At 44.6% G+C, this 21,925-nt stretch overlaps 1 long non-coding RNA gene across 1 annotated transcript; it reads right to left on the bottom strand.

The window, feature by feature from the left end:
- Nucleotides 1-17,194: 17,194 nt before the first annotated feature.
- LOC147005457 (uncharacterized) lies at nucleotides 17,195-20,075 on the bottom strand. Its single transcript, XR_015046602.1, has 3 exons — nucleotides 20,012-20,075; nucleotides 17,913-18,091; nucleotides 17,195-17,370 (listed from the first exon to the last, which is right to left on the bottom strand). It is a non-coding gene; the product is annotated as an uncharacterized LOC147005457 (long non-coding RNA).
- Nucleotides 20,076-21,925: the final 1,850 nt, after the last annotated feature.

Here is a 21,925-nt window from a genome sequence, read left to right as displayed (position 1 = left end):
ATTGTAAGGGCTGGGAAGAGAAAGGACTCTCAACTGCTCAGGGTTTTTGTCGCCATTTCATTGCCTGGCAAACTCTTATTCATCTTTCAATTAATTAACCCAGATTAATTGTAACCTTTACTTCAAACTCTTCTCCCACCTAGTTCCTCTTCCAGACTCCCATATACACTCACTAACCCTCTCATTCTATCACTTGCTGTACAGAACACATTATAATTTCTCTGGTCTTACTACTGGACTACATGAGGAGGGTCTGGGGGAGGGGTCAACTTTCTATCCCTGGCATTTAAAAGTGTGCGTGGGATATATTAGATGACTGGGAAACATGCAACAAATGAACTATTATTGGTAATGACAAAGGGGCGTAGAGTAGAAGGGACAGCCAAGGGAGATAAAATATGAAACACACAGGTTGTATTGTTATAACAGGGTTCCACATCAGCCCTGGTGAGGGTGCTGTTGAAGGCTTTTAGAAGATGCTGGATCTCAAAAGAAAAGGTAGAAATACTGAGGTAACACCAAACACTGAGAAGAAATTCAGAGAAGAGCAGGAGACATTTTTAGATGGGGCTGAAAGGCATAAGAAGACGCCTCTTAATTTCCTGGGGACACTCATATTTCTTGATGCAACCATAAAAGCCAGGGACACTCAGGATAGATTTTTAAACAGGAATCAGAGTGGGTGTGAGCGGCATGCTCCTAGCTGGAGAGGTGTGTCAGCAGGTGGGTTTGTGGCACTTTCTAGGCAGTGATCCTGTAACTTTGTAAATGACAGCTTTTCATGTTTTGACACACACACACCCCATTTTAGAACAATAAGGAAAGTGAAAGCTATATAAATTCTAACATTACTTTAACTTTCTCTTTATCCAACTGTTTCACGGTGCGTACCCTTTCTCAGGCTTCCCCATTGTCCTCTGCCTTGCATCCATCTAGCAATGGGGGAGGGGGCATTTGTTTGTTTGTTTATTCATGTTACATTCCGATTGCAGCCCCCTTCCTTCCTCTCCTCCCAGTCCCACCCTCCCTCCCGCTTCTCCCATTCTCCTTATCCTCAGAAAAAGGGAGCCCCTCTCCCTGTACCAACCCACCCTGGCACATTAAGTCACTTTAGGACTAAATACATCTTCCACTGAGGCCAGAGATGGCAGCCGAGTTAGGGGAAAGAGATCCAAAGGCAGGTGACAGAGTCCAAGTCAGAGACAGACCCCTGCCCCAGTTATTAGGGGACCCACTTGCTCTTTGGTTGGGGGTTCAGGCTCTTACAGAGGCATTTGTTAATAATTGGTTAGTGCACATGAGAGTCCCCAGAAACAAGAACCATCAGGCCTCACATGTCAATAGTGTCAGGGTTGAGAAATCCTGCCAAGGTGGCGCACGCCTTTAATCACAGCACTCGGGAGGCAGAGGCAGAAGGACTTCTGAGTTCGAGGCCAGCTTGGTCTACAGAGTGAGTTCCAGGACAGCCAGGGCTACACAGAGAAACCTTGTCTCGAAAATCCAAAAAACAAACAAACATACATACATACATACAAATAAATCAAGGACACAGGCAGGTGTTGGGCTGCCCTGGCTTAAGATTTTTTTGTGGGCGCTGTGTTTTTTTTCTCGCTGTTCTACAATGTGCCAGAAGAGGGTGCTGGAAGATTTCTTTTAAGACTTTAACGCAGCCACCGAAGGTTTGGTCTCGTGCGTTACACCAAAATATCCACAAGATGGTGCCAAAGGATTCCTTTTGAACACATAAGCGAGCCATTCCACCGCAGGTTTTTGTTATTGTTGTTTTGTTGTTTTCTTTTTAAGGATACTAAAAATACTACAGCTACTCCACTTAGCATGAGCAGTATTGTAAACATTTCCGTTGAAACATAGATCAAATCACATTTTTCCCTTTCTACAACTAATCATAGAAAGGCATTAGAGAGAACAGTTTTCTGCTTTTATTAACTCAGTAAAGATGGACAGAAAGGGCCGGTAAGATGGTTCAGCAGGTTGAGCCAGCAGCCTTGTAAGCCCGACAACCCTGCACTGGATCTAGACACAAGAGACAAGGAGAGAATCAACTCACACAGTTACCCTCTGACAACCACAGTGTCCTGTGACACAAACATGCCCTGCACCCCAGGATAAATATATGTAATTTTTTTTTAACGATTGAACAAAGATATGATGACAGTACACCAGTGGAGTATTAACAGCCCACCTTGTAGGGGGGAAATGGGATTCTTGACATGTGCTTTAAAGAAACCTGTGTTAAGGGGTGGTCATGAAGAAATCTGTCTTTCCTGGCTGTGGCTTCTTTTCCATTGCACCTGAGCAGTGAGAGGTCAAACAGAAGTGAATGAAGCAAGAGGCTTCCCTTAAGTCCTGGGCTACATTCAAAGGAAAGCTCACAGCAGGGTCTTTACATACTAAATTACAAATAATAGATCAATCAGCAAACCTTTACGCCTATTGTTTCCCACCCTGAGGCTAATGCTGTGAGGTGGAGCCTCAGCAGCCTGCTGGCCTGCAGCTCACACTCACCCAAACCTCTCAGAGAACACTCAGGCTGAGAGCCACTCCAAGCACCAAATGTGCAGAGCTGTGGGGATCATGAAAGCAGGTATGGTGGCTCACGACAGGCCATGGGAAAAGAAACTTAGAGTTCAGGCCTAGCCTGGGCAGTATGGGGAAACCTCCTCTTAGACACTACTATACCACACACACACACACACACACACACACACACACACACACACACGGCCGGGGGGGTTGGGGAGAACAACAGAGGAGAAAGGAATTCATAGTCTTTCAAGTGTTCCACTACAAATCCATTCAAATAGTAAGAGTTCCTCGGAATTTCTTTTCAACCCGCACTTGGTCACATTTGTTGGTATGCATTTATCTATCCATTTATTAATAGCTATCTCTCTATGTATCTTGGCTCACTCTGTAGCCAAGGATGACCTTGGACTTCTCCTGCTTCCTTCCACCTCTCGAGAGTCCCAGGATCATAGGTGTAAGGCATGGTGACCAGTTTCCATCAAGCTGGGGCCCAGATGCAGAGCTTCAAGCACAGTAGGCGAGCACTCTCCCAACCAGTCAACACCTCCCAGCCTTCACATCTGTATTTACGGAAAGAATAAATTTAAGGGTGACTTTGAAGCCTGAAAGAGCCCGGTTTCATCTCTTCCAAATTTGCTAGGAAATCTAGGGGCAAGAGGAAGAGAAAAGAAAGCAAGCGGAGGGGAGAGGAAGCCCCGTGACACATGAAATTCTCAAATAACTCTACGGGTTTGTGTCTCTCACCTTTATTTGACAGATAGGTAAATGGAGAATTTGAGAAGTTAAAACGTTTTCAAGGCCACTCAACAAGTAAAGCGAGGAACAAGCAATCAACTAGATAGCTCAGAAATGCCAAGTACGGGAGTCTTAATCACACCCGGGAACTAACCCAACCGACCATCCAGAATCTTGGCTGTTTATACTGCATAGAGTTCCGCAGAGGACCATGTTGAAAACAGGTTAGGTACTCCCCCCCACCCCCACCCCGATTTCGATTGGCTGTGACCACAGAAGGTGCACACAGGACTTGTACCCAAGGAACTTCTCGGCTCGCCCTGCAAAAGTGGTTCCAGGATGCTGGGCCGTTTTCAGACTAGTGTAGAAAATGAGCTTTCGGGCTTGGGTCCGTGCCCTAGCTAGTGAGCACTGCCAGGCTTCTTCCAAGATGGTAGCTTCCCTCTTCTGTTTATTGATAGACCATAAAAAGAAAAGTGCTTGTGAGCAGCTTAAGTGCATGAACAATCTAATTAAAATAATTAAGGTAATAGCTTGTGAAAAAAAAAAAAAAAAAGAGCAGTAAAGCTAATTTTTCCCGAGTGGCTGTGTGGGAGGGGGAGAATTGCTGACATTCTTTAGGTCCCAGCAGCTGGGAAAGCTAAGATGACTGAAGAGATCTGTTCTGGGGTTATGGCTCCCCTCCTCCCCAACCTCCACTTAGCCTTCTTCTCATCTTGAGCTTCAGTTTCCTTCTTGGCAACAATTGTAAGGTGGTGACCCTCTGATGCCTCTCAGTCCAGATTAGCCCTTCTAGTCAAACACTCCGCTCTTTTCTTTTTAAACGCAGAGAACTATGTGTGTTTAGAACGGGAAGGGCTTCTGGAGCGATGGCTTAAACGATTAAAGAACACTGAAGAGGAACGGCTACTCTTCTGCAGGACCAGGGTTCGATTCCCAGCACCCACGTGGTGGCTCACAACTGTCTGTATCTCCAGTTCCAGGGTATCTGACACTCTCGTCTGGCCTTTGCAGCCATAAGACTGGCACATGGTACACAGAAATACATGTAGGGAAAACATACATATACTTAAAAAATAAAAATAATTATTAAAAATAATTAAACTTAAAATGAGGGAACCACGGTGTCAAAGCTGTAGAGCAAAGGAAGCTGTAAAAATAATGTACAGGGGGCACAGCCTCTTTGCAAAGGTCTCCACCATGGTTCTAATCAGTACTGGTCCAGCCCTTGCTGAGTTGAGCAAGCATGAGGAAAATGAAGGCTGTGACTGCTTGGTTTGTGATCTAGAATCTTTTTGTTTCATTTTTGAGCTTCACCTGGTTCCATTAATATCCTAACGTGGGTGAGAGGAGCTCTACATTCACACTTGCTGCTGAACACACACATGCACACACACATACACAATATGATTTACACAAGAAGCTGTGCAAATAGGTATTCCAGGGAGGATTTTCTCTTGTGCACCTTTCCTGTGATGACCTCTAAGGGAGGGAGAATTTCTTGTCTGTGCAGGCTGGGTACATGTATGTATGGCGGACTGTTAGCCAACTCCCTCCCCTCCCCTCCCCTCCCCTCCCCTCCCCTCCCCTCCCCTCCCCTCCCCTCCCCTCCCCTCCCCTCCCCTCCCCTCCCCTCCCCTCCCCTCCCCTCCCCTCCCCTCCCCTCCCCTCCCCTCCCCTCCCCTCCCCTCCCCTCCCCTCCCCTCCCCTCCCCTCCCCTCCCCTCCCCTCCCCTCCCCTCCCTTCCCTTCCCTTCCCTTCCCTTCCCTTCCCTTCCCTTCTCTTCTCTTCTCTTCTCTTCTCTTCTCTTCTCTTCTCTTCTCTTCTCTTCTCTTCTCTTCTCTTCTCTTCTCTTCTCTTTGTTTTTTCAAGAGAGGGTTTCACTGTGTAACCCTGGCCACCCTGGAAATCGATCAGTAGAGCAGGTTGGCCTCAAACTCAGAGATCTGCCTGCCTCCACCTCCTGAGTGCTGGGACTAAAGGCAAGTGTCACCATGCCCGGCTACTGTTAGCTTTCTCATTGTTAGCTTGTGAGTACCTTTGTATCTGCATGGATGTGCACTCCTTAAACACATCAGAGCCTCAAGAAGAGCGAGCAATACAACCTGTCCCCAATTCTTCCTTCACCTAGGGAACCAAGATACCCCCTGCAGAATATGATAATGATGCCCGTAAATAATTGTCAATAAACACCTACGGTAGAAATTCTATGAAAGTGGCCAAAGTCTAAAATATTGGATTATGAGAATTTTAACAAAAAGACACGTTCCTCCAATAGGAGTCTTTTGTCTAGTGGCCGCATGTGCTTCTGTGTGCTTTATCATCTTACCTTTCTAAAGTTTAACTCTTTTTTTTTTTCCTTGCTTCTGAGTGACAAGGGAAAAGTGTGCTTCTGTGTGCTTTATCATCTTACCTTTCTAAAGTTTAACTCTTTTTTTTTTCCTTGCTTCTGAGTGACAAGGGAAAAGCTGGCCATTTCCTGCTTTCTCTTGGTCAGTTCTTGCAATTGACCAGGTTTACTTTGTTCTAGTGTCCCAGAGCATCTGTCTTTCCAAGGAGCCCTCCAGCATGCAAGACAAGGCAGCATTATTGACTCGATAGCTTTTTTTCCCTCCACTAAGGACTTGGCTCCTTTTTAAGTCATCTTAACTTATTTGAGGGGAAATCCTAATGGCTCTTGATTTGCCACTGTTACCGTGTTAGACGTCTGTGCTTGCCCACACCCCCAAGAAAGAAAAGATGCTAAAATTAATTCAAATAAAATCTCATGAAACTGATCAAGTTCCCAGTGCCACCCCTCAGGCACTGTCAACCTAAGGTATTCCAGGAATCTCTTCGGGTTGTCTGTCTGGAAGGCCTTTTTTCCATCACTGTCTACTTCAGATTGTCTGCCTCACTTTTACACCCTCTTGCTATTGTTCCAAACACAGAACCGCCCCCGTTTCTTCTTTTTGAAGCGTGCTGGCTTTAGAAATCAGAGGCATCTGTTTTTCCTAGGGTACCTTTAGCTCAATTCTCTGTGTGTGACACTTCTTCCTTTATTAGTTTGGAGCAGTCAATTCCTTTCCAGAACTGGACTCTTAAGAATCCTGAGATTGCCTTATTATCCACTTTGTCCCTAAGTCAGCCCTTTGTAGTAGTATCTGGTCTTCTAATCCTATTTAGCATCTTCATTCTGCTTTATAATCGCCTCTCCCCGCTCCTTTGCTCCTTTTAAATGACTGAGCTGCAAGTGACTTAGCCTCCTCTTTCCCTCCATACTTTAGCATCTTGATTAATTAAGCCTGAGAGTTTCCTAGATTTCTTCTAAGTACCAAGTTGTAAGAAAAAAAGAAAACCAAACCAAACCAAACAAACCAAGCAAACACCAGAAACCAAGCAAACCCTAAGATTTCATTTGGGATTCAATCATTTTCTGTGTGCCAAAAATCATGTGTAATAAACACATTGGGCTTTTAAAAATTGAAATTCTTCAGGGTGTTGTTGTTGTTGTTTTGGGGTGTTTGTTTGTTTGTTTGTTTGTTTGTTTGTTTGTTTGTTTTTGAGACAGAGTTTCTCTGTGTAACCCTGGCTGTCCTGGAACTCACTCTGTAGACCAGGCTGGCCTCGAACTCAGAAATCCACCTGTCTCTGCCTCCCGAGTGCTTGGGATTAAAGGTGTGCATCACCACTGCCCGGGTCAAATTCTTATTTTTATGAAACAATCCCACCTTCCCTTTCCACCCCAACCCTATCATTATCTTTGGTTATAGAATATGCTATGATCTTAAATCATCTTGATACTCATTACAATAACTTTCAAATGCCTTTACAGTGCTTATCATGTTTTCCTAATATTTTTATCTAAGGCTAATACCTGCACTTCTTGTGTAAGTTGGCATAAATATTTTCCCACCCAATCCAACCTTAGATGTATTTTTTTTTCCAGGCTGAGCATGGGGAGGGAAAAATTGAACAATTGCTCTGTTCTCACAATAACTCTGCAGACGTTCTGGTATTCATATCAACCATGGAGCAATCGAAGAACGCCGTGAATAAAGCTATCTGCTTCAGAGCGAGACTTTGGGAGATAAAGGGGTTAAAATATGAGCTCCAGAACCCAAGAAAAGCCAGCATTTCTCAGGGACTTCTAGCGATTCCTCTGGACCTGGGGGTGGGGGGGCAGGCCTCCTTTGTCATAGGCCTGTTTCCTCTGATTGTCATTCATTCTGTATTCCTCTTTCCTGCTCCTCTGTCATGGCTAATTGTCACACACACACACACACACACACACACACTCTGCAGGCTTTTAATTTCCTCCTGTTAGAGCCAGAACACTTCCTCAGCAATTTCTGACCCAGCAGGCTGGTTTCATTTCTACTCTCCCTTGGTTTGCCTGCCACCAAAATGGAAGTCCTGTTTCCTCTGCAGCTGCAACCAAACCCAGTCATTCTGGGACAGTCGTGGAGATAGGGAACTATGGCTAGCCTGGGTTCTGTGGTCATTTTAATGGACATCCAGTTAGACCCACCGGTAAGGTTGGAAGCTGCTGGGGTTCACCATGGCTCTCCTCAGCTCATCCTCCCAAACAGCCTTTTGGTTCATTGTATCACACACATATATATCTTCCAAATGAAAATTGTAATTTATTCTATGTAGCACATCCGTCCACAAGAGAAATTTTCCAAGTGGCATTTTGAGCAAGCCTCTTTTCAGAGAAAAAAAAAAAAAAAAAAGACTGTGCTCCCCCACCAATCCCCCTGGTCCTAAAGCCCAGGGTTAACCTAAAGACCCCCACCGCGACTCGCAGACTCACCAATTGCCTTTGCCTTGGATTACAAACTGAAGCTTAATTTCTACAACCACAGCCTCTAAAACAAGCAAACAAGCTCCTTCCATCGATTAGACTGGAAACGGGGGGTTTTTATATTAAATATGGAGCATTAGACAATGACACAATGTGGCGCAAACCCGCTGATGATATCTGGTGCTCTTCCCGCGTGGCACTGATGCTTCTTTTCCCTTGTAGTGTAGGGTAACGGGCCTGGAGTGTCTTCTGATGAAGTGGACGGGCTGCTTTTGTTTTAAGACCAATGATCTGATTACACCTGACAGTACTGAAACCAGACTCTGGCACAGCTCAGCCAAGCCTTATCTCCCACCAGCCACTCACTGTAGGAATGTCACTGCTGACGGTGTCACCTTTGATTTCCCCTCATACAATGCTTAGCATGGCAACAACAATTTAAAACAAAAAAACAAAAAAACCACAAAGCAAAAAGTTACTTTTCCCCTTCAAATTAGTTCCAAAATGACTTCTCCTTTTCATTTTTTTTAATATGGGTCATCGCTGTAAGATTTCCTTTTGAGTTTAATCTTGAGGTCCCTGGGGAGAGAGTCTCATCGTTCAAGAATAATCTCATTTATTAAAAATCTGCCTAAGACAATGGTTCACATAACCTGGACTGGGGCAGTGATTTTGTGGTATTTGGACCCGTGTCTACAAAAATATTTGTACACCAGGAGCTGAAGTGTTTAGAGCATTCATCCCAAACAAGTTTTAAACATTCACACACATAAAACACTGTAGGCAGAGAATGATCATCACCAGTTTTTTTCCCATTGGTGCCGCATGAGTAATGCTTATTACTGGGTAGGAATTGTAAGGCACTGTCAGGTCTGAAAACTGCAAGTGGCGCTGAAAATATTTTCTCCCCTGTATAACACAGGCCGTAAGTACAACTCACTTTAACAGCTCGCCAACTAACTGCGCATGGTTTCTAAGAGTTATAATGAAGCGCTTGCTGCATAGACATGAGGACCCTAACCCAGATTTCAGAAGCCGTGGGAAATAGCGCGGTGTGGTGGAGATACACTTGTTGTTCAGTGTTTAAGGGGGCAGAGACAGCCACATTCCTGGGCTTTGCTCATCAGCAGTCCAATGTGATGAGAAAGCTCTAGACTCACTGAGATCCTTTCTCAACGAACCAAGTGGCTGAGCAATGACACCCAGGGCTCACCTCAGACATTCACTTGCATGATTACACTGTACAGGCATGCACACACTTAAAACCATCCTGCTGGTGACACTGTCTGGACTGAGAGGAAGCCCGATTGGATTGGATCAGCAGCCCACCGCCCCAGCCATAAATCCAAAATGGCTTCTCCCCAGGGTGATGTCAGGTTTTGTTGTTTTCTTTCGTGATGGAGACTAGAACCCAGAACCTTGGGCATGCTAAATGGGTACCACTCAGTCACATCTTCTTAAGCCTTTGACTTTGGTTTCAACAGTCAGTTCTCAGCTATATGCTTTACAGGATGGGGAGGTATACAAGGGCAAAAACTAATAGGAAAACTATGGTTTTTTATATCTGGGGAATTTGCGGTATGTTGGTGGGAGGGCTGTCACTGATGTCACAGACTGTGTGGCCCTGCTCCATTAACCCTGGTTGGTCATTTGTTGTCATATGAGAGCAGAGGAGGACTGTCTTCTGAAGATAACCTAGCGCTTGCCCATGGGTACACCTAGGTCTGTATCTTTCCAAGGATGAGTTCAGGCAGGCATCTGGCTTGTTTGGAATCTTGGTTTTTTACAAGTGGATACCAAGCTCTTAAGTGCCACCCTGTGTCTAATCAGCAACACAGAGTTTTGCCATGTGGCTGCCAACAAACCTCATGCCTGACATTGCTGATGCTCGTTCTTATGTAAGCTTGATGGGAGATAGGACATTTACAGAGCAATGGAGGTAGTCCTATGTTCTTTAACCAGTGCATATATTTATTTGCTTTTTTATTTGTGTGTGCACATGTCAGGATATGCTTTTGGAAGTCAGAGAACAACCTGTGGGAGCTGCTTCTCTCCTACGACATGAGTTCCAGGGAAACAAACTCAGGTCACCAGACTTGGCAGCAAGCACCTTTACCCACCGAGCCATCTCACTGACCCTGGCCATTCAAGTCTTTAAGGTATTTTAAATCTTATCCTGAATCGACTCAGATAATTAAAGATCAGCATGCTTGAGAGACATCATCTTGCCCCTCAGAAGAACTCAGTTGTAGAGTCTCTTAGTTGGACAATAAGTGCTAACTCGAGGCTCCATGATTTAATACAGAGCAAACAGCGAGTGAAAACTCACTGACTTTAAATGTTATTTTTGACACTAGCGACACAGTAACAATAAACATTTATTAAGGGAAAACTAGTTCTTTCTCGTCAAGAGGTTGAAATCCTCAGCCTAACATTTCAGTCAGGAAGGTAGGCCCACCCCCTAGGAAGGTAGTATCACTGTAAGCTATGCAAAGGATACAGGCGGAATACTTACCCCTTTAGTGACATAGTATACTCTTCCTTCCCAGAGCTCCCATCCTTAGTCCAGTCTACACTAGCTGCCCAAGGTTCTTTGACTCTGTACACCTAAAGGTGTAATTTGCTCTTTTTCTCTTTTCTGAATCTCTTTGGAAACAGGCTATAACCTAAGTTTTGTTTTGTTTTGTTTTCTGGAAATTTGAGCCTTCTTTACTCTTTCCTTAAAGCCTCCCTCCCTGCCATGTTGCTGCCATGTGACTAGCCACGGCATAAGTTCCAGGTCAGCCTGGGCTACAGTGAGATCCTGCCTCAATAATCAAGCAAACAAAAAACAATAACAAAATAAAAACCAAATTGATCTGGCCATCATATACATATATTTGGTTTTTCGAGACAAGGTTTCCTTGTGTAGTCCTGGCTGTCCTGGAACTCACTCTGTAGACCAGGCTGGCCTCGAACTCAGAAATTCACCTGCTTCTGCCTCCCAAGTGATGGGATTAAAGGTGTGCACCACCACATCCGGCTGAGTCCATTCTTTAATTCTTTTTATTAATGAACTAAGACCCCCAAGAGGCTTAGATACCAATTTCCCTGGTATCATCTGGCCAAAAATTTCCAGTAACGTCAAATGTTCCTTCTGAGGCTGCATGGGAAAATTTTTTTTGGACTCTCAAGGCTACCGGGCCCCTGGTGTGTATCTTACAAAAACCTGTGGCTCCTGTAACCGATCTACTCTCTTCTGATGAGCCAAGTCTGTGGTCCCATCAGTAACCACTGTGTTTCTGTGGCTGGAATTTCTGGCCTGCTCGTATTTTTCTTTGTTCCAACTAAGTTCTTTTGAATCACTTACGTTGTTTGTTTTTAATAGGACACCTATAAGGTGTAGTTTGAAACCAGACAGGGATTAAATGGAATCTTTACATCACTGAAGTCATTCGTATGGCATCTTCTAAGCAAATAGCAGTAAGATATACCACACATGCGGCGAGGAGAGACTATCGCTAGGTTGACGCTTGGGCACTTATAACAAAGAGATTAGTAAGCTAAATCATGCACATTTATTTATTGTCAATGTTATACAAACCAGGTGTAGCATAGGCTTGGCACTCAAGAGGCAAGAGGATCCCTGCAGGTGTGGAGACAGCCCGGTCTACATAGAAAGTTCTTGGCTAGCCAGGGCTATATAATGAGAGCCTGTCTCAAAAGCTACAAGAGGAGTGGGGCTGGAAAGATGACTCCGTTGGATCTGAGTTCACAACTTCAGCACCCACATAAAAAGCCAAGCACTGCAACCTGGGATTGCAATCCCAGCGCTGGAGAGGCAGAGACGGGAGGAGGACCCCTGGGGTTTGTTGGACAGGTGCTCTAACCAATCAGGGAGCTCTATGCTCCATGTAAAACCCTGCCTGAAAATAAAAGGCAGAGAGCAATTGCAGAAGGGCCCTGACATTAACCTCTTGCCTAGAAGGGGTGGGGAGAGAAATTGAGGAACCTATGTATTTTCATGCTGTTTAAAGAAGAAATGGGCAGTCCTGTTGAGTTCTGCCTGGATACGGGAGGGATGCTCTACCAGTGCTAATTTAACAAGGCCCATCTGTCCAGGTTGCTCTGTGTCCTCATGTCTGCAGAGATAAGAGTGCTCTTTTTCTGAGGGTGCAGTATGGACATGTCCAGAAGGTGAGACTGTGTGGTCTGCCTCAGGAGAGCAGTGTGAGGGGACAGTGAGGCTCACCTTCTTACTCCTGTAATTTCTCAAATGCTAAGGTACCCAATGATGAAGCAGTGCATCTTGAATCCCATCGAGAGGGGGAAATAAAAGCACAAAGGTATGAATGGCTGTAGGAGAATGTTGAAGGATATTTTTAAAAGATTTTTTAAAGATTTATTTATTTTATGTATATGAGTACACTGTCGCTGTCTTCTGACACACTAGAAGAGGGCATCGGATCCCATTAAAGGTGGTTGTGAGCCACCATGTGGTTGCTGGGAACTGAACTCAGGAGCTCTGAAAGAGCAGTCAATGCTTTTTACCACCCATCTCTTCAGCCTGAAGGATATTTTAATTATCCAGATAATTGGGAATTAGTTATAGAATGATAGCTCAATGTGAAAAAATATGTTTAGGACAAATTTATTTTAAATTAATTTGAGGCATAGAATAAGTTGAAAGCCATGCTGTTCTAAGACAAAAGAAGACTGCAGCATTGTCGTCATGTCAGAGAGGGTTTTCCTGCAGAGGAAGCCGGGATTCCATGAAGTTGGATGGGCAAGGACGCATCTGGGCTAAGGGATGACCCGAAGCTTGCTTCACTCAGAGGAATGGTTCTATTCTGAGGAAGCAGAGAGAAAATCGGTTCACCACAGCACAGTTTAATGCTTTACAGCAGAGGTTCTCAACTTGTGGGTGGCGACCCCTTTGGGGTTGCATATCAGATATCTTGCATATCAGGTATTTAAATTATGCTTAATAACAGTAGCAAAATCACAATTATGAAGCAGCAATAAAAATATGGTTGGGGTTGTTACAACATGAGGAACTGTATTAAAGGGTCGTAGCATTAGGGAATTTGAGGGCCGCTACTTTATAGCCTACCCTTAATCTTGTATATCAGGATTACTGTACTTAAACTTGGGCAAACTATTATTAGGTTCTTCCATCTACCCCTGTGTCACTTTCCTTGTTGCCTTGACTGACAAGGTAAAGAGAGGAAGGATTGCTTGGACCTGAAGTTGAGGGAAGGCTTGGTGGCCCACGCATGAGGTGACAGGTCACACTGAGCCTGCGGTTGGGAAGGAGAAAGGACAAGAGCGGGCCAGGCTAAGACATCTCAAGGCCAGTTCCCAGTGGCCCACTTCTTCCAACTAAGCTGGACTTAAGTCTTTCCCAGCTAAAGCCAAAGTGTTCAAACTTGTTCACCTGAGGAGGACAATTCACGTGCAAACTCCCAGCACTGCGTTCAGTCTCAGAGCTTATTCACGAGGATGCTGTCCTCAAAAAGAGCATCCTACTTGAACCTCTAGGTTCCATCATTCATACAGTGTTTATTGACTGTCTGAAGGAAGGGTGACAAAAATAACTGTGGGGGGACAGAAAGAAAAATAACTTTCTAAGTCACAATAGGGGACAAAGAGAGCCCACCCAAAGAGGTGACGTTTATATGGTCACCCAAGAGATAGATGAATGCTGTTCGTCAAAGCCAGGAAAAGGGGCTACTGAGCTGCTGGTGGTTTGTGTGAAGTTTCAAGGTGGGAAAGGGACGGCAGGGCTAGCTGGGGAGCAGGAGGGAGAGCATGCATGTGAAAGCAGACAAAGGACATAGCTGAACTCCTGTGTCCCCAAGAGATTTCCTTCTCCACTTAGTCTCCTAGGCTCGATGGCTTGCTCTCCACCTCCTCTGAGTCTGAGCTCTAGGGAGGCTTACCCGGTGCATTCCAACCAGACTGTTTGCTACATCTCCTTTGTTCAACTGTTTTCCATCACACCTGTTGCCTTCTATTATAGTAATAATTTGCACTTTATTATATTCCTTTTAGTTGTTCTAGTGCCTAAGTCATTCAAGAAGAAAGAAAAAAAATTTTTTTGATCTGTTTTCTAATATATCCCCAAGATCAACAACAGCAGGGTCCCGCACTCAGTTAGGTTTTCAATCAACAGCGATAAAGTGAGATTGTATTGAAAGTTAACGGATGTTATACACACCTTGTGGTGTCACCTATATTTTCGGGAGCTTACTCTGGATGCTGAGTGAAAGCAGTAGGTTTTAAATCCAAAAGACCCTCTTCAATGCAGCCCTGTAACCACTCCAGATCCAAGACCAAGATTTGGCCACAAAGAAGCTGTGCCTGGCAGCCCCCACCTTCCCTTCCTTTTTTTTCCCTCCCTTCTTTTTTTGTAAATCCCACAGATGGAGGGAAGCAGACAGATGGATACTGTAGAGATGCATGGGTGGGAGCCTCGGAAAGAAAGCCAAGTATTCTATCAAGCGAGTTAAGCCAGAGGCGCGCACATACTGTGCACATGACTAGCACCAGAGCCCTAAATATCTGGGATCAGCTAAATGACAAGATACAAAAGGTGTGTTTGTCTCTCTGCTCTCTCTGCTGAGGCTTGTAACTGCCTCGAGGAAGAAGCTGTTTACTTTTCATATGGGATTTACTATTATTATTATTTTTTCTGGTTTCACTCAAAAGCAAAGCAATTTGTACCGGTTAACTCTTTTCAGAGGAATCTGTTGAAAGAAATGGCCCCGGGATGGGCGCTCATACTCCATTAACATGGGATTTATGGGTTACCACAGGCTTAGAAAGCCTCCTCTGGGCTGATTCATTCATTCAGCAAATACTTGTGGAACATTTTCTATCTGCTGGGCCTCCCAGGAGCGTTAAAGGCGCAGTCCTTTTACCGGCTTCTTATAAAGCTTACCTTGTAGTTGAGGAAACGACATGTGTGCACAAGAAGTTAAATAAAGACTTGACAGTGCAAAATGTGCCCCCCCGGGCTCTAGTGCTTAAGTAGTAAGCAGGTGAGGGGAAGAAGAAAGTGCCGCCAAGCCAACTCCCAAATGCACCCTCTCTGTCTGAGCAGTTTTCATTACCTGAGACAGCCACACGCTCCTGGAAACAGAGTCAGTTTTCCAACGCTAACTGTGCTACAGTTAAACAAGTGGCCATCATTCTGAGATGATACTTTTCACGGGGAGAGATAAAATTACTCTTCTTTAATAGCATCAACATGAGAGTAGCTATTTTTTTTAAGTTCTTATTTGTCAAAGTACAAAATTGACAACCCTATATCAGATTTTATAATTTTTTTTAAAAAAAATACCACGGGTTAGTTAATACCCCCCTTTCCCTCCAAGAAACAGCTGCTGTGAGCCAGGCAGAATTATAGCCAGGAGGGACAGGCTGACCAGGTGGCATAAACTGGGTAAGATTTATAAGGTCAGACGGGAGCAGATGCACATTCATATTAGGTCTTGGCTCGTCTTTTTTTTGTTGTTGTGCAGATTCATAGTGTTTGTGGAGATGGTGAGGAAAGATGTAAATGTGGCAGTCAGGACTGCCTGGGGAGTCAACAGCTAGCAGCAAGCACCTAGCACCTAGCACCTTCTGTGGCACTCCTTGCTTCTTGGCCAATGATTATAGGGAAATAAGGTTAGTAACTACAACAAGGAGAGCAGCGGAGGTCTAATGTGGACATTGAAGATGGGGAAACAGGAAGTACTTTAGTGAGCAGCTGGATGGTTTTGTTCTGTGGTTGAGACAGGGCTTTTCTGTGTAGCCCTGGCTGTCCCAGAACTCACTCTTTAGACCAGGATGGCCTCGAACTCACAGAGTTTTGCCTGCCTCTGCCTCCCGAGTGCTGAGATTAAAAGACACGAGCCACCTCCACCCAACTAGCCAACTGCAAGCTTTAAAGTAGAAAGTGACACGATAGAGCAATGCATTTTTCCATGTGGGTGCTGGGATTTGAACTCAGAACCTTCGGAAGAGCAATCAGTGCTCTTAACCACTGAGCCATCTCTCCAGCCCCGCAATACATTTTTCAAGGATTAGCATTTTAAGAATACTTTTAACTTAACATGATTTAAGGTAATTTTCATGCAAATACAATGTACTTTGAGCACACCTCCTGCCACTTTAATCCCCTAAATTCATCTTTATCTAATGATGAACTTACGTTGATAGTGGCACATTGCTCACTATAGGTCAATTAGTTTAACGAATGTACTCCTCCAGGATTGAGAGTCAAGAGTGTGGAGGGGCTGGTGAGATAGCTCAGTGGGTAAGAGCACCCGACTGCTCTTCCGAAGGTCCAGAGTTCAAATCCCAGCAACCACATGGTGGCTCACAACCATCCGTAACGAGATCTGGCGCCCTCTTCTGGAGTGTCTGAAGACAGCTACAGTGTACTTACATATAATAAATAAATAAATCTTAAAAAAAAAAAAAAAAGAGTGTGGAGGTTTTATGAGGTGGTGGGGTGGGACTGACACAGAAAGCCTGTATTTTCTTTTCTGTTTTGTTGTAAACTCAGACTGCCCCCAAAAGAAAAAGTCATTTTTTTTTCTTGAAGATTACTCTGGCAACTGAATACAAAATGGAGAGGACTTGGAGCAGACTGAAAATGTAAAGCTGCAAATATAAAATCAAGTGCAAACATTTGCAATGGGTAGGTTGCAAGCAAGGTAGCCTGGAGTTGAGGATCGTTCAGTTAAAGGGCAAATCCACCTTTAGAACGGAGCATGCCTGAAGACCAGGAGCTCAGCCAGGCAGCAACTGCAACATCTCAGACCTAAAATGAGAGGGACCTAGAACAAAGTATCAACCAAGCAAATGGAAGCCAGCAAATGATTGTGGACACTAACAGGAAGGAAAATCTGCGGCGTTTGATGATTCATGGGATGGCAAGGAGAGCCGGGTTATAGCCGTGACCCCGGGGTTTGGCCAGCTGGGTGATAATTGTTTTGCAGTAAGAAGTGGGGAAAATCAAAAGCTAAAAAAAAAACCCAAAAAACAAAAAACCACGTTACAGGAGGATACAAGATGCTGGAGCAGAGTGGAGGTTGCCTTTGGGTTGAAGCTGCAGCATCCAGGAGGTGCGCGTGCGTGTGCGTGTCCATCCGTCTGTACATCTGTTCACCATCAGCATTTCCGGACTGGGTAGACCCAAGCATTCCCACCCCCAACATCTTGACGGCTGGGCTGTGAAGTATAAGGATGAGTTTTCTAAGCCAGAGTAGAGCCTCCAAAGGAGGATGTTTTCAATCCGGTGACATTTCCAGTTCCCTCTTCCTATTGGCCTAGGGGAAAAAAAAAAAAACCCTCCAAGACTCAGAATAAAGAGAGGATGTAATGACTGCTGCTCACCTTTCCCGGGAGGGGCCTAGAGGATGTTTACAGGAAAGATTCCTTTCTGCTCTTTGACTTAGAGCCTTCAGAATAGACATGGGGACCCCAGTGTAGAAGTCCTAGATATAAGTAAAAGATAAAAGCAGAGTGGAACTTCCCAAGAGACAAAGCTCTCTGCCTGGGAGGGAGTGAGTAGGTCCTTCTATAGTGTAGAATGGCATCCCTGTTCCTGTCTCTCCCCTCTTCAGCCCCTCTTCAGCCCCTCTTCAGCCCAGCCGTTTTGTTTGTTTGTTTGTTTTTTAAATTCCCTCAAATCATTTGAAACAACAACCATGTTCAAAGACCGCATCATTGTAACTGTGTTTGCTTCAGGTGAGATGACCACGCTGACCAAGCCCGTACCTAATATGACCTGTAGTGGGGTTAGGTTTGGCCAGTCCCGTGGGGTTGCAGAGCTAGCCTCTGATGGATATCCAGATCTGTAAATCCTTACCTGTCCCTCTCTCTTGGAGTAGCGATGACCAGGGTGATGATTAATCTTGTCAACTCAACACGATCCAGGATCACCTCAGAATACCTCTGGGCATGCTTGTGAGGACATTTCTAGGTTTGATCATCGAGCTGGGAGGATTTACCCTAGATGTGAATGGTGCCATTCTGCAAGCCGGGGTCCTGGCAGAGTAAAAAGAAAGAAAACCAAGTAGAAGATTTCATCTACCTCAGCATCCCGACGGCAGATTGAATGTGACTGGCTGCCATGACACAATGTGTCTCCTCCAACTGTAAGTTAAAATGAGAGACAGTAGTAAATAGTTGTATGGTATCTACAAGGCTCCCCAGTAGCAGAGCCGCTGCAGAGGGCAGACCCTGGTTCAAGCATCCTGAGTGAGGCTTGGCAATTATAAGTCTTTGGAATTCTTTGATAAAAAGAAGGTAAACCCGACTTTTGTGAGTTTTGTGTGAATATCTGTCTCTGTGAGGACACGGTAAGCAAAACCGACAATCTGAGTTTGATCTCTAGGACCCACACGGTGGAAAAAAGAGCACCAACTCCTGAAAATTATCCTCTGATTTCCATACCTGTACCCTGACCTGTGTGAGCATGCACATGCACACACACACACACACACATGTGTGTACACACACAAATAAGTGCAATGCATTAAAAAAGACTTTGTTAATAAACAAACAAACAAGAACATACAGCTAAGTCCCTTTCCAGGTTCTTGAAAGACTTAAGCTCTATCATCTTCAAGAGGGATCTACTTCTAAACAAATGTCTAAAGCAAAATGTTAGTCTTTACTGTTATTTATTTATTAGGGAAAATGCACACATATAGGCCAAGGCACTTACTCTGTGCCAGGGACTAGGGCGTTGTGTATCTGGAAGCTCTGTGCTCAGTTAATGAAAGGTCACTAAATATCAAAGCAAACTAAATTCCTTATCTGAAGAATGTAGTTTGACTTGACAAAACACCCCAAGCAAATAAATGGCCACAAAGCCCTTGCAGAGTTTTTGACAGAAACACAGATGCAGGGAATAGATAAACTGTTTATGGCTATTATTTTATTTTTCCGTTTAAAAGTTGTAATGTATTCACATAACTTAACAATTACCACCTTAGCCAGCTTTTAAAAGACTTACTACATTTAGTGTGTGTGCGTGCGTGCGTCTGTGTATGTACGTGTGTGTGTGCATGTGTGTGTGTGTGTGTGCGTGCGTGTGTATGCTCATGTGTGCATCTTTGTGTGGATGGAGGGCAGAGATCTTTCCCAATCACTGTGCTTTGAGACAGGATCTCACACTGAACCTAGAGCTAGCTTCCCAGTTGGCTAGACTAGCTGTCCTGTGCGCTTCTGCGGTCTGCCTGCCTGTGCCCACTCTTGCTGGGTTGACAGATACACACTGCTGAACCCTGCTTTTATGTGGATCCTGGGAATCTGAACTCAGGACCTCATGCTTAGGCGGCAGTCCCTTGGCTCCCTGAGTCATTTCCCTGGCCCCAGGGCTTCTTCTAGTTAGTTATGTCCTCGGGCTTCATCTACTGAGACAAGACTTTCCTTCCTTCCTTTCTATGTCTGAATACTGTATTCTGTGTATCTGTACCACATTTGTCTGGTCATCTACTTGCTAAGGGCATGTAAGGGTTTCCTCATCTTTTAACTATTGCGAATAACGCTGCTCTGAGAGTGGGTAGAGGGGGAACGTTCACACATAGCTTTAGAACGTATGACCTGGTATGGTTACTGGCTAGGAATGCCGATCTGCCTGTGTGGGAATTCAGTAAAGCAGTGGGACGCACACGAGCCAGAATCTAACCCAACTTCCTCCTGCATTTCACTACCACAGAGAAGGACAGTGAGTCTGGGAGCCCTAGACTAAGATTTAGGGCATCGGGATACTGGTCCCAGCCCTACCTACAGTCATTATTAGCATTATTATGTATTATTAGGGCAAATTCTTTCATGCTGGTGGGCCTTTGACCTGTGAGAGTTGGACAAGGGTTTTCTTTCTAGGGTGATGGTCAGCTCAGCCCATTTTTGACCCCCCCAAACAAACAAACAAACTGGTGGACTAGCTGGTCACCCTACCTTTAGCATGGAGTCAAATCTGACAGCAGATTAAATGTAATATGGCTATTTATCCTTCCACCCCACCTCACCCCCAGGAAAAAAATCAAAAGAGAAACCAGCAACCAAGCCAGCTGGGGACAGAATTCCAAGTGTGTAATTTTTAACAGGCTTTTGGGGGAAAGGTTGATTTTAGGTCCTGTTAAGAAGTCATCCCTCACAAATGTTCTAGTTAGGGAGGTGTGTGTGTGTTAATGATTAGACAAGAGCTGTTAAAATATCAGCTGAGTAACAAAATATTTCCTACCTTTAAAAAAAACGAGCATGGTGTCTCGTGGAATCTAAACCATCAAACAGGTAGAGGTGGAGGTTTTGGGGGTTTGGTTTTTGTTTTTGTCTTGTTTCGTTTCCTCGTTGATTTGTTTGTTCTCTCAAAGTACATATTTCTGTGCCACGAGGGGTCACAGAACCATTACATGAACAAATTGAATTAAAGTGACTTCTTGTCTGAAATCTTAGCTATAAGAAAATTCCTGCCTGGAGTATTTCAAAACTTTTCCCCCTCTTGCCGAGGAATGCACTGAAATCCCTAATGAGCACCCTCAGTGGGCGGGCGGGTGATTCAGCTAGACTCCAGCTCCCTTCAGCAGAGAAGGCTGGCGGGCATGAGGCAGGCTCAGGAGTGAAACGGAGTGCCCATGGAATCCGCACTGATGGTTGGTATAGACAGAAGAAGAACTTCAGCTCAGTTCCTTTGGTTGCAGATTTTTAGATAAAGAATATAATTCTTCAGATGTGCAGCGGCGATGCACAGCTCCTTCTCCATGTGGGTACTCCAACCACTGAGACGGAGCCTCTTCCTAAAGCTGTAGTCTGACTGTGGTATAAGTTCCCCAACAGGGCTGCCTTGTCTGGCTTCAGTGGGAGAGGATGTGCCTAATCTGGCAGAGACTTGATGTGGCACAGTGGGGGAATACTGGGGAAGGGGGTGGGAACACCCTCTAAGAGGAGAAGGGGAGGGAGAAGGACCAGGAGAGGGCAGCAATTGGGATGTAAATAAATAAATAAATAAATAAATATTTTTTTAAAAAAGAATATAATTCTTGGTCCATGAACAATTACAATGCAGGGGTGACTTGACTGGGTCTTGGTATTGGCCCTAAATGACAAATAAAACTTCCTTTCTATGAGTACAGAAATGACATTAGACAACATTCTGGTGACTGTTTCCTTGGAATTCACTCTCCACAGTTTGAATTATAGTTTACAAAATCTTCCTGGACATGTAGCACTCAAGCTTGTATATTAAGATAAAATGTGCAAAGTAAGTTCCTATCATTTCTGTCATAAGAATGCAGAGACAGACTCCAGAGGAAACTGAGTCTGATTCACAGTCATAAGCTGGTGAGGGGCCATGCTGGGCTGAACTCAAGCTGCATCTTCAGAATCAACATCAGGACTCTTGGTCAGCAGGCAAATTAAGCGCTCTCTTTTAAAAATACTCCTTGTAGTAATTTTTAGTAATCTTTCTCCTACTAGTACTGTCATCCAAATATAATTAACAGGAGTTTTAGAGGGACTGTTAAAAAAGCAAAAAGTCAAAAAACAATATTGGATAACAAATAGAACCAGAAGAGGAAGAAAAGGCAGCAAAGAGGTCCAAGTCTCAGGGTAGGGGTGGGGGTGGGGGTGGCCAGTGGGAAGGGAGACTTAGCTAAGGGACACACTAGGGGAAAGTTTATCTCTCAGTATAATGAAGAAGACTCCTACGTTAGTGTTCAAGGAACTCCTGATGGGCTCTGGGTACACAATCCCACAGATAATGGGATCGTGGGTTCGATGTATCCAAATGTGTGCCCGTAGCTCTAAGAACACTCCCTAGATGTTGGCTGCTGCTTCCTTCACAGCATTGAAGAACACAGCATCCAGTGAAGA

Source organism: Mus caroli, unplaced genomic scaffold (genome assembly GCF_978045245.1).
Source record: "Mus caroli unplaced genomic scaffold, Mus_caroli_1 scaffold_3, whole genome shotgun sequence".
NCBI lineage: Eukaryota > Metazoa > Chordata > Mammalia > Rodentia > Muridae > Mus > Mus caroli.
The sequence above is the reverse complement of the archived record's forward strand: the minus strand, read 5'-3'. Positions and strand labels throughout refer to the sequence as shown.